Genomic DNA, 26428 nt, shown 5'->3' with positions numbered 1-26428 from the left:
CACTGTTAATTGGAGAAATGCAAACTAAATGAAATATTGCTTTCACCTTTGAGATAAAATTTTCTTAATGTAAAATGATGGCAAAAATAAGGGGAAATGGCTGCTTTTATGTAATAATCCAGCCACTTGGAGAGAGATTGAGGAGTATCTATTGAAATGAAAGTTCCAGATTCTTTGACAAAGCCATTCCATTTTTCTGTATGAGCTCTAGAGAAACATTGATATATGTTCACTAAGTCACACTAAGTCACATATATAAAGATATTTGTGCCCACAATGTTTGTAATGCAAAATCTTGGAAATAACCTTAATGTCTTCATATAGGGAAATTATTAAATATACCATGACACATCCATATTATAGAAAACAAACAAAACAATAAGATTTCTCTACACAGATACGAACAACTCTCTAAGATATGTTATTAAGTGAAGAAAGCAATTTGTGGACAGTACATATAAAAAACTCCATGTATGTAAAAAACTTAAAACACAAAAAAACCATATAATTTTAGCAGCACATATATGCATGTAGATATCTGTATAGAAATTTGAAGGGGTAAACATATAATTGATAACAACAATCCACCTTGAGGAGGAGAATGGGAAATGGGAGATGGCAAGAAGAGATTTCAGCATTATTTGCAATATTTGAGTTATTCATTAAGAATATATACACATATTACTTGAATAAAAGGTTAAAGCTTCTAAATTCAGAAAAAAAATTTAAATATAGATCAAGGAGGGAGATAATTACTTGTTAGATAATAAAGAAAACCCACCACCCAGGATACCAAAAAGCACTGGTGACTGCTTTTGCAAACAAGATAAAAGAAAGCAGCCACTCATTTTATGATCTCCTAAGACAAAGAAAAATAAATCAATGACAAGTTGTAGCTGCATAGATACAGCACCACATACTGGCTTAGGAGACAACACAGCATTTCCTCTCTTTGAATACCAGGGCTCTCAACTTGTCTACTACAGAAAGAGAGAGAAATGATCTCTGAAAATAAAGTCTTGATACAGAGCTCACCTTTGCTGAGTGTATGAAACCCATACCCATTTTACTAATAGATTATCTCTCACCACTGGATTTTCAGAAAAATTAGAAACATGCCTTGTAAGACAGCCTTTTAGAAAGATAATATTCCACAAAGTATTTTATACATTTAAGTAGAATTTTTTTTAACTTAGTTTATGCCCCACTATTTATAATTATCAGAGTCCCATGTGAAAGGCAAATACAAGCCATTGCCTTTCAACTGATAACATCATGTTCTCAATACTTAGTGGCTATTCTGAGAATTCTGATGGGTCCCTAACCTGTTTAATGGGGGGAAGTGTTCTTTCATGCAAGAATGGGGATAGAACTTTGTGATTCATAAGTCTTTGAAGTGGAAAAACATAAAAATTTAAATTGGCTATGGGGCATGCTCCTTCCCAGTAGACACAGAAGAGAGAGGAGACTTCAGAGTGATAAGCCTACCATTTCTGGCTATCTCAGTCAGGCGAGGGTAGATTATGCTACAATAACAAACATCCTCCAAATTTCAGTGTCTTCAAGCAATAAAAATTCCTTTCTTGCTAATATCATGTGTCTGTTGTAGGTCAGCAGGGAGGCCCTGTATATCATTGTCACTCAGGAGCCCATGCTGATAGAACAACCACCATCCAGAATACTGCCACTCACAATGCAGAAGGAAAGACAGAGGATTCTGGAGGGTCTTGCATTTATAATAAAATGCCCTGGTCCAGAAGTGACACACATCACTTCTGCTCATTGACAGAGTTATTTATATGGTCCCACTCAATCACAGGGGCCAGGAAATAGAATCCTATTATGTACCAAGAAGAGGAAAGAGCTGTGTATATTTAGCAAACAAACCTAATGACTGTCACATTAGCCTGGTGCAGGGGCATCAGAGACATCTACATGGAGGATCCGAGGCCAGCACCAAGTTAAATGAAGGGCAAGTACGTTAAGAACTTGGAGGCTCAGGTTGGCTTAACCGGGGAGTAGAAATAATTCATCCTGCTCAGGAATCTTAACAGAAATAGAAAAATTCCAGTAATGTCCAGTTTAAGATAATCTGTGCATGTAGGTAATCCTGGGATATTTCTCACTCACAAATTATGACCAATAGTTTCCAAAGCTGGCTGACGGATCACCAGAATCACCTGAGAAGCTTTAAAAGCTAGAAACGTCTGGGTCTCACTCCTAATGATTTTAATTCAATATACAGCTGGAATGGGCTTCAAGAATCTATATAATTAACCCTCAGGCCCCAGAGATTCTTGTGATCATTAGGTTTGGTGTCTTTTGCAGAAGATACTCAGTCCAGCAGTCTTTGTGAAAGATAATGCACCAGCCTCTCCAACTATACAGACCACGGAGACTGGTGAACGACCTCGGTAACCCAAAGAGAGCCACTAAGCAGCAACGCACTAGAGTGAAAGAAACACTGGCTGAGGGCCATAACACATGCTACTTGGTACTTGTTCTGAGTATCTATTGCTACATAGTAAGCCATCCCAAAAGTTAGTGGCTTAAAACAACAACAAGCAGTTCATTTGCTCATGAATCTGCATTTTGGGCAGGGTTCTGCAGAGATGGCTGTTTCTGTCCCATCTTTCCATCAGGGGACACTTAACTGGAGGCTGGAGGATCCACTTCCAAGTTGGCCACAGAATGTTGACTGTCAGCAGGGGCTGTTGACCAGGGACCCCAATTCTTCTCCGTGTGTATCCTTATGGGGCTACTTGGGCATCCTCACAGCATGGCATTGGGGTTCCAAGAGTCCATGTTCACAGAACAGGAGGTAGAAGCTGCCAGTCTCTTGAAACCTGAGCCCAGAAACTGGCACAGAGTCACTTAGATAGCTCTCTATTAGCTAAGTAGCCATGGAGCCTGCCAAAACTCAAGGGGAAGGTATAGGTCTCACTCTCAACAGGAGACATATCAAAGAATGTGCAGCCATCTTGAATCTGCCATAGTCCTTGCTCTGCCCTTTGGGCCTCAGGCTTCTCACCTGTGAAATCAGAGTGAAGTTGGATTATCTTTGAGGGTCCTGACACCCCCCAAAGTCTATGAGTCACATGTTGTGTTGCATGATTTGCTGATTTACAAAGAAGCCCAGTCTGTGAGTCCATGCTCTTTGTAGGCCTGCACGTGGTGACAGGTGAACTCAGCCTGACAGACATGCATAGCTCATGGGACAGTGATGGCCCTAATCACCCAACTTCCTCTTCATTTCCCACTAAACTCACTGTTTTTCTCTCCAAAACCAAAGTCAGATTTTAATTTCCAGAACCTGACAGCAGCTGCCCTGAGGTTTCCTAACCATCCACATCATTCTTACCCCATCTCATGGACGATCATTCATAAGCTAACCATGCATTGAGTGAACAAGAAATTTCAATACAAGGTAGGCAAAGCTCAGGAGTACAATGAAGGGCTTCAAGGAATGAGCTCTAGTTCCAGACAGCCTGAGTTCAAACACCCTCAGCACCGCATTCTAGTTGTGAGTCTTTGGGTAAAATGACTTCATCATTTTAAATTTCATCTTTCTGTTTTAAAATGATGATACAGATAGCACCTACCTCACAGAGTTGTTGCAAGGGTTATTTGCGATAATGCATATAAAGCACTTAGCACAGAACTTGATCCACAGCAGGCAGTTGATAAATCTTAGCCATTGTTTTTATTAAGTTATAATGCAATAGTCAATCTGGTCAGTGTTTGTTGTTTATTTACCAGAACCAGTGAAGATAGATCTTGCTGGAGTAAGCCGTGTGAGGCGTAGGACTGCCACACTACAGGCCTGGCCACTGACCACTGGCCTTCCCATGGGGGAAAGAAAAGATGACTGCTTGAGCATCTCAGAGTGGGAGACCCGCATTAGCTGAGCATGACTGGTCAGTAATTTACTGCTCTCAGTGTGGACAAAGGTCTCACCTCCTAGGCTACCCAGAGCCTTTGTTGAGTGTCTACCACGAGCCTACCAGATGCCGGGGCTGCAGCAGTGAACAAAGCAGCCAAGGCCCCTGCCCTCAAGGAGAGCATATTTGAAATGCACTCCTTTCAGAATCCCTTGGCTGAGGTATTCTGGACTTCCCTGACCTTCAGTCTCACATTCTAGAATCAGCAACTTTCTCTGATACCTGAAAGCTGGTTTTGCAGCCTGTCTTAGGGGTGGGGGTGTGCGATTGGTGGGGAAACACTACATACATTCTGGATAAGACTTTTATGACCATATGAGAATATTTGGATGAAGCAGTAAAATGCAATTCCTCAGTGTTATTACAAAACTGCCAGCTCGTTTCTGAAGAAACGCAAAACACAAACAAGCCAGCCTTGTTTGCTTTATCAATGCTGTACTGTAGTGCTGAGTTTATGGAGGTGGCTGCCCCAACAACATCTTATGATGTCCCTACTGACTGCTTCAGGAGATGGCTGCGGGGTTCTAACACTTCCTGAATAGGGAAGAAAAACCATGTTGAGCATGGGAGAGAGATTCAGACGTGAAAAAACCAGGCAGCAGGAAACGCATCCTGGCACTTCAATGGGCGATAGTCAGCTCTCAGCAAAGGATGAACACAGGCCAGTTCCATCAGAGTCCCTCACAGACACATACCCTCCGCCCCTTCCTTCTCAGCCACCTCCTACATGGGATCCTCTGCCCCTTGCAGCTCCTTAACCATGAACTTCCCCAAGGTTTCTCTTCTCAGGCTGCTTACCGACTTGCTGTGATCACTCAGTGCTGTTGTCTCTTTGCTGGCAGAGTCTAGATAAAGATATGCAATTCAAGCCTCTCCCCTGAGCCCTCACTCATATCTATCCACAGACATCCTGGACATCTCCACCAAGGTCCCATGGCTCTTTAAACTCAGTGTTATGGGTTGAATTGTGTCCCCCCCCAAAAAAAGATGTGTTTAAGTCTTAACCCTCAACACCTGTGACTGTGACCTTATTTGGAAATTTGCTGATGCCATCAGTTAAGATGAGGTCATTGGGGTGGGCCCTAATCCAACATGACTTATGTTTTTACAAAACGAGGAAAATGTCATATGAAGGCGGAGACACACAGGTAGAAGGTCATGTGACAACAGAGGCTAAGATTGGAGTGATACAGCAGCAAGCCGAGGAAGGCCAAGGATTGATGGCCATCAGTGAAACTAGAAAAAGGCAAGAAAGGAAGGATTTTCCCCTCCAGGTTTCAGAGGAAGCATGGCCCTGCTCACACCTTAAGTTTTGGACTTCCAGCCTCTAGAACTGTGAGAGAATAGATTTCTGTTGTTATAAGCCCTTCAGTTTGTGAAATTTAGCCACCCTAGGAAATAAGTACACTCAACATAGCCCAGATCGAGTTTGTCATTTTCTACCTTTCTCAGACTTGCTTCTCTTCCGGTATATCTTATTGTAATCAATGAAACAAGTTGCCAAATCAGAAATTTGAGAGGCCACTTTGACTCCCTCCCCATCCCCACACCAGCCCTTCAAGCATCGAGTCATGTCAACTTGACCTCCTTCATACTTCACCGATCTTTCCTCCTTTGAGCCTAGTCTGTGCCCTGGGTCAGCCCTGGTAACTGCTCCAGCAGAAGACTGTAGTAACTTCCTTTCCATTTTGTACACTTGGCTAGTCTCCCTTCATCTGACATCATCTCCTGCCCCGAGCCTAACCCATTCTGCCACTCTGATCTAAAACCCTTCATGTCACACCCCTGCTTAAAACCTTCCTTAGTAGTTCTGCCCTATAAACTCGAAACTCAAGGGCATGGCCTGCAGGGACCTTCACGAATGATTTTGTTCTAGTATAACTACCTCCATTTATCATCTTTCATATATTCCTTTCCCCAGCCTTGAACTTTATACTCAAGCAGTTCTAAATCTCTTGAGGTTTTTCAGAATATGTCATGCTCTTTCATGCCTCTGTGCCCTTGCAGGGGCTGGTCCTTGTGCCAGAGACATCACTCCATCCTCTTATTTTCCTGTAAATGACTATTCAACCTTCAAATCTCTGATTAAATGTTTTCTCACTTGTGAAACCTTCTAGAATTTCCCCAGGCAGTTTTGGGTAGCTAATGTTCCCTCTGTCCTGTAAGGATAAGTGTTCATGTTGTATTATGACTGGCCTGTTTACATACCTGTCTGTCCACCACACAATTGTGAGGGCACAGACTGTTTTCTTCTTTGTGTCTCTAATGCTTGGCATTCATCCGTTTCATTCTTCTTTCCTTTATTCATTCAACAAACATTTATTGTATTTCGCATCTACAATGAGCTAGTGCCCTGGGGACACTATGAGGAATGCTAGTCCTGTCCTCTTGGGATTTACTGTCCAGTGGGGGATTAAACTAGGTAAATGGGCAACTACAGAGGAGGCCAGCAATGCCACCAGGGGCATAGGCATAAGATGATACAGGAATAGATGAGCAGGTACTGTTCCCAGTCTCAGGGATTCCCAAGGGAAGGGAGGTCCAGGTGTGTGGGGAGGGCAGAGAGCTGTCAAGAATACTCCTGGTCCTGCACAGCTGGGGAACAAAGGGAAAAGGGCAGAACAAAGGGAAGAGTCTGGTGGTACATGGGGACCCCAGGTCCCAGGGCTTTGTAAGTTCCTTAAAGAGAGTGGACTTTATCCTGAGGGCCTAATGAATCATAAAAGTGTTTTAGGCACTTTGTCATTTTTCTCCCTTTAAAATAGCCTTTAACCAATGACTTTTAATCAAAAGAAGCAAAAACATGATTCTTGTAGTAAGCAAAAAAGGCCAAAGATATAGGAACAAGAAATTAAAAATCGTTCTCTCTCATTCCTATGCCCTGAGGTAATTTGTGCTGTTAAGCCACACTTCTGCAAGCTGTATAAATACATGCAAACACAGAACAGGCATGTGTATTGGGTTTTATTTGCTTTTTTGATTGTTTTACAAAAATGGGATCACGGTAGGCACATTTTTCCACAACTTGCCTTTGCACTTAATATATTAGCATTTCTCCATGTGAATATGTTGATGGATCTAACCCATTCATTCTTCTTTGTGACAGCTATGAGACACCCCACAGCATGGAGGCGTCATGTTTATTTAGCCATTTTATTATTGACAGACATACATGCATTGCCCAATATTCTGCACAGCAAACAGTGCTTCTATAAACACCTTCGTCCATATATTCTTAGGCACTGGTGGAGTGACGAGCCAAATGGGGTTGCTGAGGCAATGGCTCACATCTTGAACTTTAATAAACAGTGCCAGAGTATTTTTCCCTAGAGGTTTCAGCAGTTCACACTCCCACCAGCAAGTTCCCCTGCATTTTCTCGAGCACAGAATGTTTCTGGTCTTTTCAAATTTTTGCCAATCTAATGAATAAGTAATTAAATTTGACTTTTTCTAATTCTTCTTGGATTTCATTAAATCTTCATTTCCTCTTCTGTGAATTGCCTGTTCATATTTTTTCCTATATTCCCATTGCCTTTTTCGATTTTATTACCAATTTATATGAGCTTTGGGCAAATCAAGGATAATATCTTTCATAGGTGCTACAAGTGTTTATCTGAGTGTATAGTTTGTCCTTTAACTTTCCTTGTGGTATTTTTTTTTTTTCAATTGAAATAAAATATATGCAGGAACATCTTTTATTCTTTTTCCTTTCATAGTTTCTGGGATTTCCACCATTATTAAAAATATCCCTTCTACTCTAAAGTTATACAAATTTTGAAATTTGAAAATGAATTTTCTGTTAAATTTTTTTCAAATATTTTATGTATGTATTTATTTGTTTACTTACAGTTAGTTAGATCTTTAACCCAAACCCATATCTGGGATTTAATGTTGAGTATGGTACGAGCTAGTGTCGATGCCCCTTTTTTTCCCCAGCTGGAGAGCCAATTAGGTCAATACCATTTCTTGACTCAATCATAATTTTTCCACTTAATTGAAATGTCACTTTTATCAAATTTTAAGTATGTAAACATATTGTGTCCATTCCTAGAATCTGACCTATTCCATTGAGCTAATTTACTCATGTGCCAAAACATATTCTCTTGATGCCAATCACTGTGTTTTAAATTTTAATATTTGGTAAAGAAAAGGTCCCCTATTTTCTTTTGCAAAATTATCTGACAAAAGTCTACAAGCGCTCTGCTAAAATGCCCCACTATAATTATGTTTTCTAATTAAATTCATCTGTGTTTCAAAGAGAATGTGGTTAAGAGAGGCTCAGTGAATCCTGAATGGCTGCAGGAATAAAAGCCAAGTCACCCCAGGCTCCACCCCCCGCCCCGGACCCCAGACACACAGAGCCTCATACTCTGGTTTCCTGCCCACCAGGCTACCCGAACGTCCCCCAGAACTCTGGACCCTGATCACTGTTCTCCCTTTTCCCTCACGTCCCAGTGAGACAGGTTAGCTAGCATGTCCCTATGTAGACAGGGAGGTCCCTGGTGGAATAAACAAAACACAACCATATCCTAAAACTTTAGGTTTTGAAATCACTCCTTCCCTGCAGGACATAATGTAACAAGGCCCTGAGATTAATCATAAAATTCCTTTTGGCCTGACAAAAGGAGCAGATCTGATAGATAAGAGTAGGTTATTTTGTTAATTCCTTTAGGATGGGCAAGCAGAACAAACCCGGTAGACGAATTTCATTAGAAGGCGCCAGTTCCTTTCTTCAAACAAGTTCCCTTCTTCAAACAGCTCCCCTGCCCCAAGCAGGCAAGAGAAGGTATAAAAGTAGGAGCTTTTGCCTCAGTCACAAGGCACCCCCATTCAGGACCCCCTCCCGCTTGGGAGCTTTGACTCTTTGCTTTCAATAAACTATCCTCTTTTTAAAACTCTTTGCCTCTCCTGGGTCCGTATTTCCATTCTTCACTCTCATGAGACAGGATCCTGGCCTACACTCAGAAACTGCTGGTAGATCCAATGTCACCGAAATCACCAGGGGTCACCTCACCCCGATCCAGGGGGCAGCCTGCCCCCTGCTTTCCTCAGGTAACTCTGTCCTAGGCTAAAGGACTCCCGCGTGGGGCTTTCCTAGTCTCAGGCTCCTTCCAGCTCTGAACACAAAGGCACAGAGGACCAAATCCCTGTGCCTGCCAACTGCGACTCCCCCTTTTTGCAGCAGTCCATGGGACCTCCACAGGCTGCTGCTCTCCAGCACAAACTCCCCTCCCAGCAGATGCTTCTTCCCCTGGATTTCACCCTGGGGCACCACTCCTGACCCTCCCTGATGGAGAATCTCTCTGATCTCCTCTGCTGATGGCAGCAGCAGGGGAATAAAGTCAGAAACATGGTGTTATGGGTTGAACTGTGTCCTCCTAAAATTTACACATGGAAGTCTAACCCCCAGTACCTCAGAGTGTGACTTTATTTGGAAATACAGTTGTTGCAGATGTAATTAGTTAACTCACTAGAGTGATGGAATGTTTAGACACAGGGACACACACAGGGAGAATGCCATGTGAAGATGAAGGCAGAGAATGGGGCGGTGCTTCTAAAAGCCAAGGAAGGCCAATAATTGCCAGAAAACCACCAGAAGCTAGGAGAAAGGCCTGGAACAGATTTACCCTCCTGGTCCTCAGAAGGAACCAACTCTACTGACACCTCAATCTTGGATTTCTAGGTTCCAGAAAAGGGAGACAATAAATTTCCGTTGTTTAAGCCTCCCAGTCTGTGGTACTTTGTTACAGCAGCCCAAGCAGACTAATACCCACGGCAACCCAACACAGCTGAAGGAAGGCTACCTCCCCACTTGAGCCCCTTTCTCTGACCTTTACTGGTTGGGTAAGGAGTCAGACCACAACCTGAAATGGAAGCACCTCAGGCTCCCCATGGCCACCCACAGCCTGGACCCCAGGCAGAAGCAGGCTGATGGCTGTGACTTCACAACGGGGAGTCAGGAAGGGGAGCGTTGTGTCCAAGATTCAGGGGTTCAGCAGGAAACAAGGAATTAACAACTGCTCTGCAAACTACCCAAACATGGCATGCTAAGGATTCTGTGACTTATCCTAAGGTTCCTGTGACTTATCCCCACTATCTGTTGGGGCCTCCACTGCACAAGAATCCTCACTCTGAAATGTGCGGAGACGATCTGTGGGCATTCATTAGGGCTGTATCCAATCATACCTCCTGCAGCCCCAATGCCTGCCTCACAGCAAGTGCTCAGTCTTTGTTTATTGGATGGATGGATGGATGGATGGATGGATGGATGGATGGATGGATGGATGGACTGATGGACAAATGTACAAGGAGACTGGGCTAAACTTTCTGTCGTACATGAGTCAATAAAAAAACTGTGAAATCATTACCTCAAGGAGCTTCTAGGAAGTGAGTCAGTCCCTGAGTCTCTGTAGATTCTTGTTCTCGCCATGTGGACCCTAAATTCTTTCTCACTCTCTCTGGGCTGAAAGTTTCCCAAACACCAACCACCACAGCAAGGCTTCCAAATTCCCTTCCATTATGTTCCCTCCTGGCAGCTCTTTACAACAGCTTCACATAAAGGAGTTTTAAACAGCCTCTGGCAAGTCTCTCTGGAATTCACAACCAGCACCCCCCCACCTCCAAATCTACCAAAAGCTTCAGGCAAAACTCAGAGAGGAAACGCTGTATGTTAAAAATGGATCTCTTTCCTGACCTTCAACAGCTTCTTCTCTCTAGAAAGAACACGTTCATCTTGAAACAACTGTCCCAGGAAAGATACACGGGGGGGGGGGGGGGGGGGGGGGCAAGGGGGGGGGCAAAACAAAACCCTAAGGCTTCTGTCGCTATATTCCGGAAACTTCCACAGGTGGGAACTGCACTGGGGAGGGAGGCTGCCAAAATTGGGGAGAGCCTGCGAGAGACACTGGGGACTTGAGAAATGGCAAGGAAAGTACCCTGTGCTTGGCCCAACTTGGCTCTTAAAGAGAACCCACCACTCATTAACCAGCCCTAAAACCTGTTAAGTGGAAAACAAAAATAAATGAGCTCATTAAATCCGGAAGGAGGGAAGACCTGGAGGCCTAACCAAGGAAATTCCCAACACTCAAAGTTAGAAAAACAAGGGGGTGTTGGGCACAATTAGATTCATGGCCTGGAGTAGGAGCCGGCCCCAAAATGAAGGGGTTCAGTCATCCTGTAACACCACGTAGGGCTCCGCTCTTTCTAGCTGTGCATACCTGGAGAGGGAAGCACTGCTCAGAGAGCGGCTGGCCAGGATGGTTGGTGTGGTTATCAATTCAAGTGGTCCAGGTCTTCAGTCAAACTGGTGGGGTGGTCAGTTGGGAAGCACAGGAGGACGTTCCAGAAGCATGACAAGTTCTTGGGAGAATTATGACTTCAACCCAGCCTCCAGTGACTGCCTGTGACAAATATGTACAGCCTCAGGTTTGGCTTAATAAAGGCTGCTCCATCATATTTCATCCATTCCTCCCTCATTCATCACCCACTTCCTAAAAACCCTCCATCTATGTTCAGCCGTGCCAGATGCTGCAGTGCTTGCTCCCATCAGCGTCTCCAAGTTCCTGGCTCCAGGACCCAGCTTTATCCCCTAACCACAGCCCCCTTTGGTTTGGGGGTTCTGCAGACTCCCTTTGGATATCCTTGTTCTTGACAGTTTGGGGCACTCATCATTCCTGGCATCTGCTTTTGTCTTGGTTAAAAGAGAATTCCCCTCCCACCCAAGAAGCCTGGGGCCTAAACAAACAATGACTGTGTCTTGAATAACAGCACTGGTGCCTGGGCAAGAACAATGGGAACTAGATGAGAGAATGCCTAACTCCACCTGTGTGTTGGGAGAGCCCTCAGAGAAAGAAAGCCTGCAGAGGCTTTCTTTGAAGATCTATAGAGGTGACAGTCAGACTTTCTCCAAGTGGAGCCAAGTCGAGGATGATGGTAACTCCAGGCAAGGGAACAGCAGGACAAAGGCACAGAGACACAAAAGAAGATGCCAGATTAACAGGAAGCCCACTGACTACCAAGGAGAAGAAGTGGTTAAGGTCATTCTGTGCCCTTTGCTCACACCCACTGTTTCTCTTTCCACTGGAGACTATAGGTCAGAACAGTTTTCATGGTTGACACATAGGCAAAGGTATCATTTGTCTAAAATTGAAATCTCACAAGGAACCCTGCAATACAGCCAAATCTATTCCCAACTACTTTCTCCCTGTCATCCTTTACCAAGGTGGATACCATTCTCAAAAAGTAACATAGGATTAAGGGAAGTGAATGAGTTGCAGAGTCCTAAGATCTGGGTTTGAATCCCATCTCCACTAACAGCTAGTAGCTGTGTGACAGTGGACTGGTTATTTAACTTCTCTGAGCCACTTGTTCCTCATCTGTAAAATGGGGATAATAAATACTGCCAAATAGTGTGGTTGTGAGGATTAGAAATAACATATGCAAAGTGTCTCCCCCCCCATGCTTTGCATATAGCTCATATTTAAAGATGGCAGATGCTATCTTTGATGGCAGCCCATGTTCAAAGATGGCAGCTCAAAGATACCTGATTGTGGGATCTATTGTCTCACCCTGGGAGCCCTCTGCTCCTCTCAGCGCCTGGCTCTTACTCAGTAAAGGTGAGACATTTGTTAGTCACTGGCATGGCATCTATCACTCCCTGACTTCCTTCCCTGCAACAAAAACCCTAGGTTCACACTCTACATCTCCATGGAGTCTACCTTTTGCTCTTGGAAGCTTTAAAAACTAATTGCCATGCATGAACAAGCCGTTGGAATCTAAATTAACTTCCTTAAGTCAGAGGGGTCAGATTGCAGTGCTGTTTTTAAATACGCTCCCAGAGGTCTGCGATGAAGGTCAGGGCCACAGATTGTTCTAGATCTTAAAGACTGTTAGACATACTTTTACTTTGAGACAGAGTGACTTACAAGAAAGGTGCCTGTGAAAGATTAAAAGATTACATTTACAGTCCCTTTTTTAAAATAAGAAAAGTGCCAACTTCTTCTTAGCCTGTAGACTCAGAAAACCAATTTGGCCTTCCTGGGCTGTTAACCTGAAGTGTAGGGAAGAGGGTAGGGAAGGGAAGACGCAGGGCACCTGGAATCCCCTAGGGAGTCACTGAGGGTACTTTTCTCAGAAGTCTAGATGGATGGCAGGTAGCCCCACTGTCTAAGAAGGGGAGGTGATAACAGGACACTTGGTGTTTTTAGTTGAAAACAAAGGTTCTTTGGGCTTCTGGGAGCCTATGCTGCCCTGGGGCTCCTGGGACCAGTTGGCACCTGGACGGCGGCTGTGAAAGAAAACTGGCGGCAGAACTCAGCTGAGCAGCAACCTCGTGAGCGCAAGTGGGGGTCACCCTGGCTGAGGTTACCGCCGAGGGAATGGGGTCATCCTCCCTCAGAACCTGAGCGGCTGCGTGGGGACACGGACAAAAGCTGCTTTGTGGAAGGCCGAGGAACCGTTCAACGGCGCCACCGTGTGGCAGCGGCGGACACAGCGATTCAGTGCTTTCTCCCTCACACAACGGACCTTTTCTAGGATAGGTGAGAGAGGCGGCCTCAAGAAGAAGCTGACTTTCTGTTAATTAGATGGAGGTTACTGGCCATGAAGTTGAAACGAGAGAGAGATCTGCCCACATTTGCAACTCAAGTTAATGGAGCAATATTGACCACTTGCATACTCTTTGCTGATTTGGGTCCCAGCCAGAAGCCTTACCTAAAAATTGATAACTTAAAGACAATCCAAATTGAATGGAATAAGGACTGCTTAAACATTAGAGCTGTCCAGTCTCTCAGGTGTTTCCAGGCTCCTGACAAAGAACAGGCTCTGTGGGAGTGATGGACGATGGAGCCAGCGATTGAGTGAATTGAGAATCTGTGAGTTGACCCCAGCCCACTAAAGTTTCCACCCACCCTGTAACAGGTCTGCCAGATGGGGCTTTTCCTGCCCCAGGCTCACCTGTTGCCAGGCTTGGCTGGGTGAGAGTCATCTCACCACGTGCAGAATTCAGAGAAGTAATATCCTAAACTGGTTCTATAATCCTTGAGAATGTAGACGGCTCTATAAAATACCTGAAGAGGCGAGAAGAGGGAGACATGGTGCAAAGATTTCTTGGAAGGGCATTTGCTGCCAAGTCCTTACCGCCCTCTGAGAAGTGTGGAGGGGTGGTCATCTTCCCTCAAGCCTGGAGCGCCTACCCTCAAGGGCCTTCCAGGCATATTGGAGGAAGGTCTCATGCCTCCACTGGGACACTTAGTTGAAACAGGGTCACTGCAGACTAGGTGCCTTTGACTTCAGGCTCTCTCTTTCTCCTTCCTTTCTTCACTGAGGACTCTGTGGCGAGGACCTGCCCAGTTCACGGAGGACACTGCCATCCCAGGGCTGCCCCAAACCTGTTAACATTCTCCAGGCCCTAGGGAGAGGGCTGAAGAGGCAGTCCCAGCCTGAACTGCCCTGATTCTCCTGGGGTAAAGCTGTTCTCCACTCTCCCTACTCCACCACCATCCCCCAGCCCGGTGCAAACTCCTCCCCCATGGCTCACGTCCCAGTTCTGCCCACAAGTCCCAATTCTGCCCCAATTCTGTCCTCCTGCCCAGCATCCAGTCCTTTCGGGACCCTGATCTGGCTCCATAGTCATCCTCCTTGCTGCTGCCACACGTTCAGGGACAGGTCAATGAGCAGTAACCACTGACTGAAGTCCTCCTCCTCTTCTTCCTCACGTCCTGCCCCTGCCTATGATCATCATTTGACAGATGACAGAGGCCTGATCAAGGTGAGCCATGACATGGATACTGGGTAGCAGTGTCAGAACTAGAAGGGATATCTCGGCTCTGATCTATCCACTTAGAGAGATGGAGAACATTCCATTCTTTAAGTCTCCTCCGGGCCTAACTCTCTCCATCAACTGTTGTACTTCTCAACTGTTAGCATTCTTCAGTTAGCAGCTCAGCCCATAGCACTCGAAGGTTCTTAGCACAGTGGGAGGAGGCCCTGCAGTGTGCTGCATTACCCCTATTTTAGAGATGAGGCCACAGAGAAGGAGAGAGAATGAAGGGCCTTTCTCAAGTCTCCCAGACCCACAGAAGTTCTGATCCTCTGTTCCACGTCAGAGTGACTGGCCCCAACTACAACATCCGGGACCCCAGTGAGAAACTTGGGAGTCCTTGTAGCTGCTGCTTCCGTCTCCTTTACCCTCCACGTCATTCCTAGAGAATGAAGGACAATCCATTCTCCCTCATCAGTGTCTCAGGATTCTCTTCATTTCTGCTGCATCTGCTTCAGCTCAGACTTCTCCTCTGGGACAGCCACAATTGTGTCCAAATGACCTTGCTGCATCAAGTCCCATCCCACCAGCTTGGCTCCCACTCGCCACAGCGTGTCTTTCCTGAGCACTGTCCAATTCATGTAGATCGATCACCCCTGTTGGGCACTCTGTGCATCATCATCTAGTTGAGATGCACGGTCCATGCCAGGGAATTCAACAGAGGGAACTGAATACAGAGGACCAGTGACTGTGCTATAGGATGAGCTGAAAAGGCAAGCAGAGAACAACGAAGGAACTCGGAATTAGCAACCGCAGCAGGGGGTCCCTAAAGTTGGAGAGACTAATGGAGGATGTGTGTTATCAGAACCTGGATGGAAGAAGGGAGCACTTGGCAGAAACTTGAACTGTGGAGAGAGAGGTTGTCCTGCAGGAGCTGGAGGCTGGGGGGAGCCATTGCCAGTAGTACTGCTCCAGGCAGAGAGAGAAGTGGAGAAACACTCTGGCCTTCCCTTTCTCCCACCAGTGCCTCCCACTGGCCAAACCTAGCAGGAAGCCAATTGACAAGTGATCCTGGGATTAGTCCTTTGCAAGCGTTGGTGGCTGTGGTGCCCAGCAAGGAGCTGCAAGGATCTGAAAGCAAACATGCATGTTTTCTGCACAGGCTCTGTGCTAGGAATGGGGGGGGCATAAAAACCAAATCAGACAATCACAGCCAGAAGGCATCCACAGCTATACAAATAGTTACAGTGCAGTGTGGTAGGTGATCAAGGAGATATGCCATCTAGCAGAGTGCTGGGAAGGACATCCAAATCAGTCTGCTTGGGGTGGCGGGGGCAGATTAAGTAAAGGCTCTTGGAAGAGGTGACATGTGAGTTAAAACTTGAAGGATGAATTCGATTTAATCAGATGAAAAGGAAGGTGGGACTGGGAAAGCCATTTCAGGGTAGAGTATGCTTGAAGGCAAGGAACCAAAAAAGATCATGACCAATCATAATTTCTCCATGAAGAATCCTTTGCTGGTTCCCTCTCCACATGGTACAAAGTTCTGCTCACTCTCTAGCCTTGGCCCCACCTCCAGTACGTGCCCCCATATTCCAGGTGCCTTGCCCTTTTCTCTGCGCATATCAGGCTTGTGAGTTCCCCCTCAATGCCTTTGCACAAGCCTTTCCCCCTTGTTTCCTAGCAAGATTCAGCTCAAAAATCAGCTGCTATGTGATCTTCTCTGACTCCCGAGACAAAGCTGTGCTCCCCTCGGACCTTACACATGCACTGGTGGATTTGTTCGTATAGCACACTGCCTCCAAGAACTGTGAATAAGGTCCTCGTGAGTAAGATCTGCGTGTGTCTGTTATGTATCCTTAGTGCCTGCAAAGCGCCTGGCACAAAGTTGGCACTCCAAAAACTAGGAGAGGGAGGAAGGGAAGAAGCAGCTATGGTACATTGATTTCAAGGTCACACCATTGATACACTTTAAAGTACTGATGTCTGTGTTGAAACTTAGAGAATTTCTTAACCACACTTTTGCGGATATTTCATTTTCAAAGCAAGCTTTGATAGAGTGGAAACGTTCTATGGGTTTTGTTTTTTTTTTTCAAGGTTGTACTGCATTTCAGAATCTACCCCCTTAACGAAGTCATCCTCAGGAAGATGATGAGTCTGGTGTTGTTGTCCTCTGTCCACCTGCCCCCAGCAAGGGTGAGATTTCACTGCACATAACCCACTTCTGCTTCTAAGGCTCCAGAGGGTACTTCTGCTTATTTGCTTTTCTTGCAAAACACCCAGATTAGCTTTCAAAATTGCAGCTAAATCTAAGCCAAATAACTTACAAGAAAGGCAAGGGTGGGTCACTGAATAATCATTACCTGATTTGTCCCCAGCTGCCTGTCTCAGCCACATTCTCCAGCTCAGCTTGACATAGCTTCAGAGTTGTTCAATATATGCCCCTACTGTCTACCAGCAGGGTATCAGCCAAATGAATTGTGGTGCAACCACAGGATTTAACACTCTGCAAACATTAAAAGTGATGTCGAAGGTCCATGTTTATTGACACAGGAGAATGTTCCTGATACCTTGTTAGGTTAATACATACATGGTTCTTTATACAGAAAAAAGATCTGAAATATGAAAACCAAATATTTGTTATTTTTCTTATTTCTGTAATTTTCAAAAATTGTAATAATGAAACTCAAATTGTTTGTGAAAAAGTAATAATTTTAAACATTTAAACTTGATCAAAGCAAAAAGATTAAATATATATAGTATTATAGTTAATCATGGGTGACACTTACATACATATTACAAGGTTAAGAGGACTTAGATTCCCCAGCTTTTGTCACCTCACAATGTGCCACACCTATTTCAAGATTATCTTTGTTTGGTCAACCAATGGTCGGTCATTGGTGCCAATTCAACACCAACAGGAAACCCCCAATTTGGGGTGTGGTGAAGAAAGAAATTTTATTCAGTGCAAACAGCTCAATTGTGATATAGCATGGCTGTGGAACAACTCTGTAGTGTTACAGCTCAATTATGAAGCAGTATGGCTGTGAAACAGGGTGAATCTGAGGCAGCCCTGGGGCGAGGCCTCTCTCCAGCCAGCAGCTCGGCTCTGATCTGGTCTGCTACACTTGCTTTGGTCCAGTCCGCTCCAGTGAGACGTCCTTGGTGTTTCAGCTCTAGCTGGGAAAACCGTCTTCAGTCTTCAGTGGAAAGGGAAAGTGTGCTCTCTGAACCAGAGGGGAGATGACTTATATAAACAGAAGTCCTCACCCCTGGTCCCTGATTGGTCTGTCCTCATGCAAATGAGACCTCCACATCTTGGAGTCCTCTTGGAATGGTCCAAAAGGCACTGTCCTTATTGGTCAGAATGGAGCTGCTCTGATTGGTTGGTGAAGATGCTAATAGGGGTATAGCTGCACAGCTCCAATTGGATAAGGAAAGTCTCTGTTCAGCTGGTTGAAATAGGATTCCAGGATCTCCTTTAAAAGGGCTGACTCAGGTGGCAAAAACACAGTGCAGGAAGGCAGTTCATTGCAGGAGGCAGGCAGCTTAGGGCAGTCTTCTCCCTGAAGTGTGGTTTGCGTGAGAGGACTCTGTGTGCAAAGGGCTGCTAGGCTCTGGTTTTTACATTAGATCCCAGTTAGCCCCTAGGAGTCCTTCTTAGTGGGTATCTTTCTCAGGGTCCACAATTTTCATAGCCTATGGGGCAAATCTGGCCTGCCCCTGCTTTTGTATGGTCATGTATAGCAACCATGCCTTTTATTTTTCTATATTTTGATGCTTTGACATCTGGGGCTTTGACAATCCTGAAGGAACTGCCCCTCCTAGGGGTAGCCAATTCCTAGAGATGGTTAACAAATCAACATGCTTTTCAAGTACATACAAACCAACCAGTCAAGAGCCCACAACCCCCAACCCCTCCTTTATTTGGCTCTCACACTCCAGGCCACTGGCCACCTGCCTTAATCACAAAGGGCTGGGTACCTGACAACCAGGGACAGATCCTATGCCCCAGAGCCCACTAAAATTATTCAAACCTGCCAACCCTAAGCCTGCCTTTCCCATTTCTTCCTGCAGAAACCACAGTAAAGGCTCTTGCCTATGATTTCCCCTCACTCCTCTGCCTCCTGACTGATCCTGGCACTTCCTGGAGTGGCCCCCCCATGGCGTGGTGGGCCCTATTCTCTTGGGAATTGTAAGTAACAAACTATCTTTTCAATGGTAATCATCCCCTGATGTACAGGCCTTACTAGACCTCAAATTTTCTATTAATACAGTACATTTTAAAATATGGTTGAAAAAATCAAAAGAAAAATAATATTTCAGGACACATGAAAATTATATAAAATTCAAATTGTATTGGAACCCAGCCATACTCATTGCTTCACATATTGTCTGTGGCTGCTTTTGTCCTACCATAGCAGAGTTGAGTAGTTGTGACAGAAACCTTATGTCCCACAAAACCTAAAATATTTAATAGCTTCACAGATGTACAGGCATATCTTGTTTTATTGCATTTCACTTTATTGCACTTCACAAATGTTGTGTTTTTTATAGGTTGAAGACAAGACTCTCCACCCAGCAAAAAAATTATGATTCGCTTTATTGAGCTACTTGCTTTATCACAGTGGTCTGGAATTGAACCCGTAATACCTCTGAGGTACGTCTGTGGTTTGTGATCTCTGCTATAATCTATAGAACATGGTGCTTATTTTATTTGATTATTTAAGCTATAAATGTATAAATCCACCCATTGCTCTTTATGTGTGGTATAGATCTGCTTCTAGTCTGAAAGCTTCAGAATCTCTGGTTATAGCTTTCTTCCTAGGGTCTACTCCTTAACTGTCGCTAGTGTCTGATTTTTTTTTAAATGATCCTCAATAAGAACATTTTATAGTGTGACTCAGAACACCCACACAGATAACAGAAACAAATTTTATGAAACATTATTCATCCTTATAATGTGTGGATCACTTTGATAGTTTCTGTTCTCTTCTCTATTTTTAAAATATACTGCTTATAATCTACTGTTTACAACACCCACTTGTGAGTCAATGTGCACATTTTAATAAACATCATGAATCCAATAGACTCAAATCCAAACAACGCAAAATGTTTCTCCTCTGCGCAGTGTACTGAGGAAGACAAATATAGAAACGGATAATAACAATAAAGCACAAATGACATAATATAAATATAAAAGAATGCTCTAAAAGAAAAAGAGCTAATTTTTTTTAATGAAGTTGTTGGATAGAGTTTCATAGAGAAAGTAAGATTTAAATTGAGTCTTGAAGGATGGTCAGGGACTCCTTGGGAGAGAAGCCAAAGAAAGGCAGGATTCACTCCATGTCAGAAAGACATACTCTATAACAGAACCTCCACAAGGCTGAGGACTAATCTTACTGGATTGTTTATTTCCAGTTCCTGGCATGTTTGGCACCAGTAGGTGTCTGTTATGGGCTCACATAGTAATTACCCCAGGCCCAACCCTATCTATCTCTAAATTATGTAAATTTGAGTTTTTATGTCTCCCCGCCATTCCCCTTTCTTACCACTTTTCACTTCTATCAGGGTCATTTCCTCCTAAATATTACCTAATTTTCAGTTTTTTAGGTCAGGTATGACTCTCCCTTCAGGCATGCCTATGAATCAACAATTTGTTTTATTATGCAGATAATTTTAGACTTTCCCTCCCTTTTAGTCCTGGGCCTCTCTCTGCCCATCTCATCCAAATTGGAGAAATGAAATATTCATAATAGTTTCCTCCATTTTAGTCATGTGCTACGGGAGTGATAGAGGGTGGGAGTGGGTACAAGCAATAAGGAAGCGCCTTTTTGGTAAAGAATTTAAAAACATAATAATAAAACCAACTAAAAATAGGTCTGCTTTCTATTATCACCATGCAACAGCAATTCTAAATGATGTCAGTAATAAAATATTCCTCCCTCCTGGGCCTGCTCCACTGTTACCCTTGCCCGCCCCCCCCCCCCCCCCCCCCCGCTACATTGGTAGGCACTGCTCCATTTAGGAATCCAGAACAGGCAAGCACCTTGAAATGTCCATCTTTTGCATCATCTCTGCCAGAGAGTTTCTTTTTCCAAGCATAAGAGACGTCCTCCTTCTTACTGTTCTTTCTTCCCTTGACTTCTACACAACCACGCTCTCCTGGTTTTTCTCCATTGCCTCACTTATACTTCCTTTGTCTTCCTCCAAAATTGTCCCTCCCCTTCACTGAACTAGGCAGGAAGCAGGCATGCTTAGTTTATTCCAAGAAGCTAGTTACATGAGCAACTCTTGCCCAAGCTTTGCCATGCAAATGTTGTTGGAGGAAAAACAGAAAAGCATCATGTTCCAGAGGGGGTTCCCAGGCCCAGGAAGAGAAGTGTGTCCTAAATGAGGTGAGCAAGAAAGACAAAGAATGAGGGGAGGGCAAGGCTGGACATTTGTGATGTGAATGAAGCTGGCTTTCTGAGGTCTGTTGTAGATACTTCCCACACAAGATTCTTATGTCGGATTTTAGGAATGAGACAAAAAGTGCCAAATACTTTATGACAGAATTATATTACTCCATAGCACAGCAGAAGGTTTGAATCTTTTAGATAAAGGTGGTGGTAGGTTTCCAGGTTATAAAAGCAAAGGATCAAGGGGAAGCGCCAGGAGGAGGTGACCAGCCACACAAAGCAACCTGTGTGTTCCTCTCTTGTACTTATCTTGGCATGGGTACCCCGTACATTCCCCAAACAAGAGCTCCTCATCAGTGGTGCTCAATCTCACACATGGCCAGTTAGGGGCAGGTGGAAAGTTTGGCCTGCTCAACCATGATTTCATCCACAGCCTTGCTAATGGCCCAGTGCAGTGGCTATCAAGGTCTTTATCCAGACGTGAGTGTCTAAAGAGCATCTCCAGCACTGTGGCTAGGGGCAGAGTCCAGGGCCCAGCCCCTACACCTGCGAAAGTAACCGGTGTTGCTGGTACCTAGGAGAGACAGAAACAGGAGAAGTGCAGCCTCTTGTATCACATGCACTTATAAGTGTAGAAAAAGGCTGAACACCCACACTGTGGCACTAACAAGGAAAAGTTCATTGCCTTCCAGCTCTGGAGGTGGAACTCTCCAATCCTTCCTTATCCTCCATGAGGTTTATCATTCGGAGGGACAGAGACAATGGACAATCTGACCCAACATGAAGTGGCATCTGAGGTCTTCCCAGAAGTGGGCCCTCAGCACCCACTCTATTCCCACTCCAATTCTACTCTAGAATGTTAAACTCTATGCAGTAGCTGGCCTCAGCCATGCCTCTCTGCCCCCTCTCCTCCCTCTCCATCCATATTCCTGTTCACCAGAGTCTGGGCATCGTAGCATTGGCTCCTGTTTGGCACATGATGTCACTAAATGCACTGCTCCAGTAAAGAAAAGGACTCCAGTCAACTGCAGGGTCCCCAAGAATTGGAAGGGCTATGGGCTGTAGGAGGGAAATACCCCATCACTCTGGGCACCCACCCAAAGGAGAGAAGAATAACATCACAAGAAAAGATGAAAATCACATAGGATGACGGTATTTTATGTAGATATTAGGAAACTACTTGAAAACTTTGGAGAGGAGGAATCCTTTTTAAGAAAGCACAAAATCCAGAAACTATGAAGGAAAAGATTACTATACAGTAAGTCCTGGCTTCACATCTTTAACAAGTTCTGTGACTTTAAGCACACTGATGTATAACAAAACCAATTTTACCACAGGCTCATTGATATGAACAAGAGCTAAATTCCTACGGCATCTCATCAACATTATAATGAAACAACATTGAACAAAATGATGTTATTCAAGAACTTGCTGTATTAAACTATTTTTTAAACATATATGAAAAAAATTATCATAAAGGAAATTAAACCAAAACAATAGAGTAGACAAAATACATTTAACACATATGGTAGATAGATTTTGTTTATACAAAGAGAGCTGACAAACTTATTTAAAAACAGACTAATGAAAAAGTGGGCCTAGGATGTGATCATGTAATTGATACAGGAAGAAATGCAAATACCCAAAAATTCTATAAAAAGAAACTCAATCTCACTAATAGGATAATGTAAACTAATATAAAATAAAATATAATTTTCACACCTGAGATTGGAAATTTTTTACTTAAAAATATTTAAAGGACTTAACAAGCAGAACCAGCAAAGAAGAAGGAAACAGGAATGCTTAGGCATTGTTTGAAAAAGTCTGATAATTTCCAGTGATATCACAAATCCACATACCTATTGGCCTAGAAATCTCATTTTATGGATCTGTCCTACAGATAAAAAGCAGGCGGTATTTAGATTCAAACTCACCATTGATTTTAGTGGCAAAAAAAGGGAAAATTGTCAAAGGAAAAATTTTCCCTTATACTTGCCCATAAGATGACCACACTGACTATCATATTTCATCCCAACTGATTGATAAAGGACATGAACTTGAGTGACCCTGGGAAGACAGACCCTAACAGACCTATTGGAAGACATTTCCTGACCAGTGAACAATGGAACAGACACGTGGACTCTTTTCATCCTTAATTAGCATAAGCATTCCTGTTCCCCATCTGCAAACTTCTCAGTGAATTTTTTCACTGGGGTGTCCTCCTTGCCTGGAAATTTCATAAATGTTGTATTTTTAAATGTTCTTGTGGTTTCTACTTTATTTTTTGACAGAATGAATGACACAGATGAGTGATCGTTCGGACATTCTCATAGGACAAATCCTGGGAAGAGACGGGTAGGCAGTTGCAGGTACCAGTAAGTATCTGAAGTTCGGTTGAGGTGTCTGGGAAGAAGTAGATCCAGAAAGACATCAGCAAAGAGGTGCTCAGATGTGTGATCCTTTATCTATGTTCATTCTTTACTTGCAGTCAACTTCCAGTGCCCAGTGCTTCCTGTTGCTGATAATTCTAAACAAATATGTTGTTTCCTTCCCCATTTGTGATTTTTTTCAGGAAACAAGGGAGCCATGTGGCCATCTCACGATAGAATAAGCATAGATGTCCGGAGTCTCCCCATTAATTAGCGTTACTATATAGCATTGATAAGAAAACAAGACCTGTCTGTGTTTCAGGGAGGAATCTCAATCTTCAGATTCATGTAAAAAATTTTAGATTTATCTGAAAATGTAGATTCATCTACATTTAACTCAGTTTCTATTTGTAGCCCCACCACCATCAGCATTGCTGCTGCTCTTTAGGAAGAGTGGAAATTTAATCCCATCGTATTATGGTTCATCTCCGCCCCACCTCACAGCTCTTTGCCTCCTCTGTGCCATTGTTGAGAATTAACCATCAATTACTCACAGAGATATTACTGTTTGCTCACTGGCCTCAGGTCCCCAAAGCTCTCTCTGAAGTTCTATCAACCTTTGCTGTCCCCAAGAACTCTACCCAGACAGTATCATGCGTGGGCCCGTTCTTCAGGACCCACTCAATGCTCTGGGTCTTTGGGACTTGGGAACTGCTGGGAGGCTGTGGCCATTCCTTTCAGGAAATTTCCTAATTCTTTAGACTTTAACACCAGACTTCCTCCCAGCCCCACCTCACCCAGTAAACTCTTAATTATGATTTTTGACTCAAAGGTACTCCCTCCATTGTTATGTTTACCCTCAGAGGCATCTCACTTAATCTTCTGAGCAAGTTTGGGCTTTGTAGCCAGAAACTAGCCAGCTGTTTTCTACTGTCCTCTCTTCCCCTGAGGCAATTAACTTAAACTGGCCCAACTTCTTGGATGGAGGTGGTTAGAGAGACAGTTCCGAAAAAAAATAAATAAATAAAAAGAAATACTCAAGAGGAGAAACACATTAATTAATATCTCCAAGTATCACTCTAGTACTTGTGTTTATTTGTATTTCCTCAGAAGTAGGCCCTATATCTAGCTCTGATCATTTCATTGTACCTGAGACTCCCATCAACTACCCACTCACTACCCCCACATGGGTATCTAAGAAACAGAATGAGACAACATAATTTTTCCTGTTCTGAGCATTACAAATTTCCATTGACATTGAATCCCTGACACAAAGGGGGATTAGAAATAACCTCAAATCTACATTTAAGCCACACCTGGTTTACTATAGTGGAGGGAGCATCAATTTTCCAATATCTCCTCATCACAGAGAGGAGCATGAGGGTTAGGGTCCTGTTGTCAGTTGAATGATAATGGCTTCTGATTGGTAGGTGGGTGGTACTATGCTAATTAGGAATTTTGTGACGCCAACTTTCTTTAAGAAATAGTACTTAATAGAGTCCAAAGTGCTTTGTTAAATTTGTGGAATATAATTATGATAAATGTATTTTTCTAAGGGCAGAAGGGGTGGGAAATGGGAGAAATCTCTCCATTAACAGAATAGAAATAGACTTCCCAGTACCAACAGAGGCAAATGGCAGATTCTTAAAACTACCCTTTCAGGAACCATTTCTAACGCATGTTACCAGAGAAGTGTTTCTCAATAAAGTAAAGCTTCAGAAACCCTGATGATGATCAGTGTAGTACTCTCTTCTGAGTGTGCAGTTGGCCAGTAGTGCCACCTGGTGGGCTTACTGCTTTCTTCCTTAAGAGGGAGGGAACAGAAGCTGAGAGGCTCTTTTCTAATGTAATCGCTTGCATTTTGTTCTCCATTCTTGTGGTTTTTTCCCTTTCCAGTCAAGGGAAGTGGTAACATCTATTTATATTCTTTTATTTCAATTTTTATGGCAATATTAAGGGTGTATTTTTAAAATCTGTTATAGAGTATCTTAAGATAGAACAAACCACAGTATATTTAGCCATTGATGCGCCATACTATATTTAGCCAGCAGGTTTCTTTCAATTCTTTGCTGTAACAAGCAGTGCTGCAATGAACACTCTTGTGTGTCTTGTGCATATGTGTGAGTTTTCCTTGGGAGTAGATAAGATGTGGAATTACTGAGTCAAAGAGTATGTTTAAGTTCTACCATATTTCCCTGAAAAAAAAGACCTAATCAGAAAAGAAGCCCTAGCATGATTTTTCAGGATGCTTGTACTATAAGCCCCGCTCCCAAAATAAGCCACAGTTAAGATCGTCAGCCAGAAGGATGCATTTCGGACGTCCATTGCAACACACGATGGACATGTTGAATTATAAAATAATAATATTAATATATGATTAAATATAAACAAATAATATTATTGACATTAATACTTAAAATAAATAATAATATAAATTATAATCAAGTATTTGTAAATACCCAAGCAGGGAACTTTGGATGAGAGGTAAACGCCTATGCAAACAGATGAACTCAAGACTTATTGCCGAATGAAAAATCGGAGTACAGACACAACTCATGAGTAATGTGCGCACTGGATAACGGTCGTGGTTGTGTCTAATATGACTCTTCATAATTCAATATGTCATGTGTTGCAATGGACATACTTAATGCACTCATGTGAAATAAAGAAACATTTTCTGAATTTTGGTGCCTGCAATTTTTCGTCGCTTTTGTGTGGACCACCATTCTTAACTGTCATCATTTTTGTTGCCACTCCTGTCTCATAAGTCTTCAATTAACACGATTTAATAATGCTAGGTTTAAAGTGAATAATATTTTGACCCCCAGACGAGTGCAAAAAGAAAGCTATTCCGTCGAGTACAACAAAGGAATCGTGGAGGACTCCCAGGGCAAGAATCTTATGGCTTTCTGCAAAGAAAAGAAGTTGGATCTCCAAATGGTCCGAAAATGGCAAGCA

General features: G+C 43.5%; 1 long non-coding RNA gene and 1 pseudogene across 1 annotated transcript; both read left to right on the top strand.

Annotated features, from left to right (window-relative positions):
- Nucleotides 1–13794: 13794 nt before the first annotated feature.
- LOC141571838 (uncharacterized) lies at nucleotides 13795–23482 on the top strand. The gene is made up of 5 exons (XR_012496895.2): nucleotides 13795–14709; nucleotides 16798–16896; nucleotides 18778–18895; nucleotides 19258–19360; nucleotides 23393–23482. It is a non-coding gene; the product is annotated as an uncharacterized LOC141571838 (long non-coding RNA).
- Nucleotides 23483–25116: 1634 nt separating this feature from the next.
- On the top strand, nucleotides 25117–25305 carry LOC141572015 (small nucleolar RNA U3; annotated as a pseudogene).
- The last annotated feature ends 1123 nt before the right edge of the window (nucleotides 25306–26428 follow it).

Source organism: Rhinolophus sinicus, chromosome 2 (assembly GCF_057876585.1).
Source record: "Rhinolophus sinicus isolate RSI-liver-muscle chromosome 2, RSI-T2T, whole genome shotgun sequence".
Taxonomy (NCBI): domain Eukaryota; kingdom Metazoa; phylum Chordata; class Mammalia; order Chiroptera; family Rhinolophidae; genus Rhinolophus; species Rhinolophus sinicus.
This window is presented reverse-complemented; position numbering and strand designations above follow the sequence as displayed.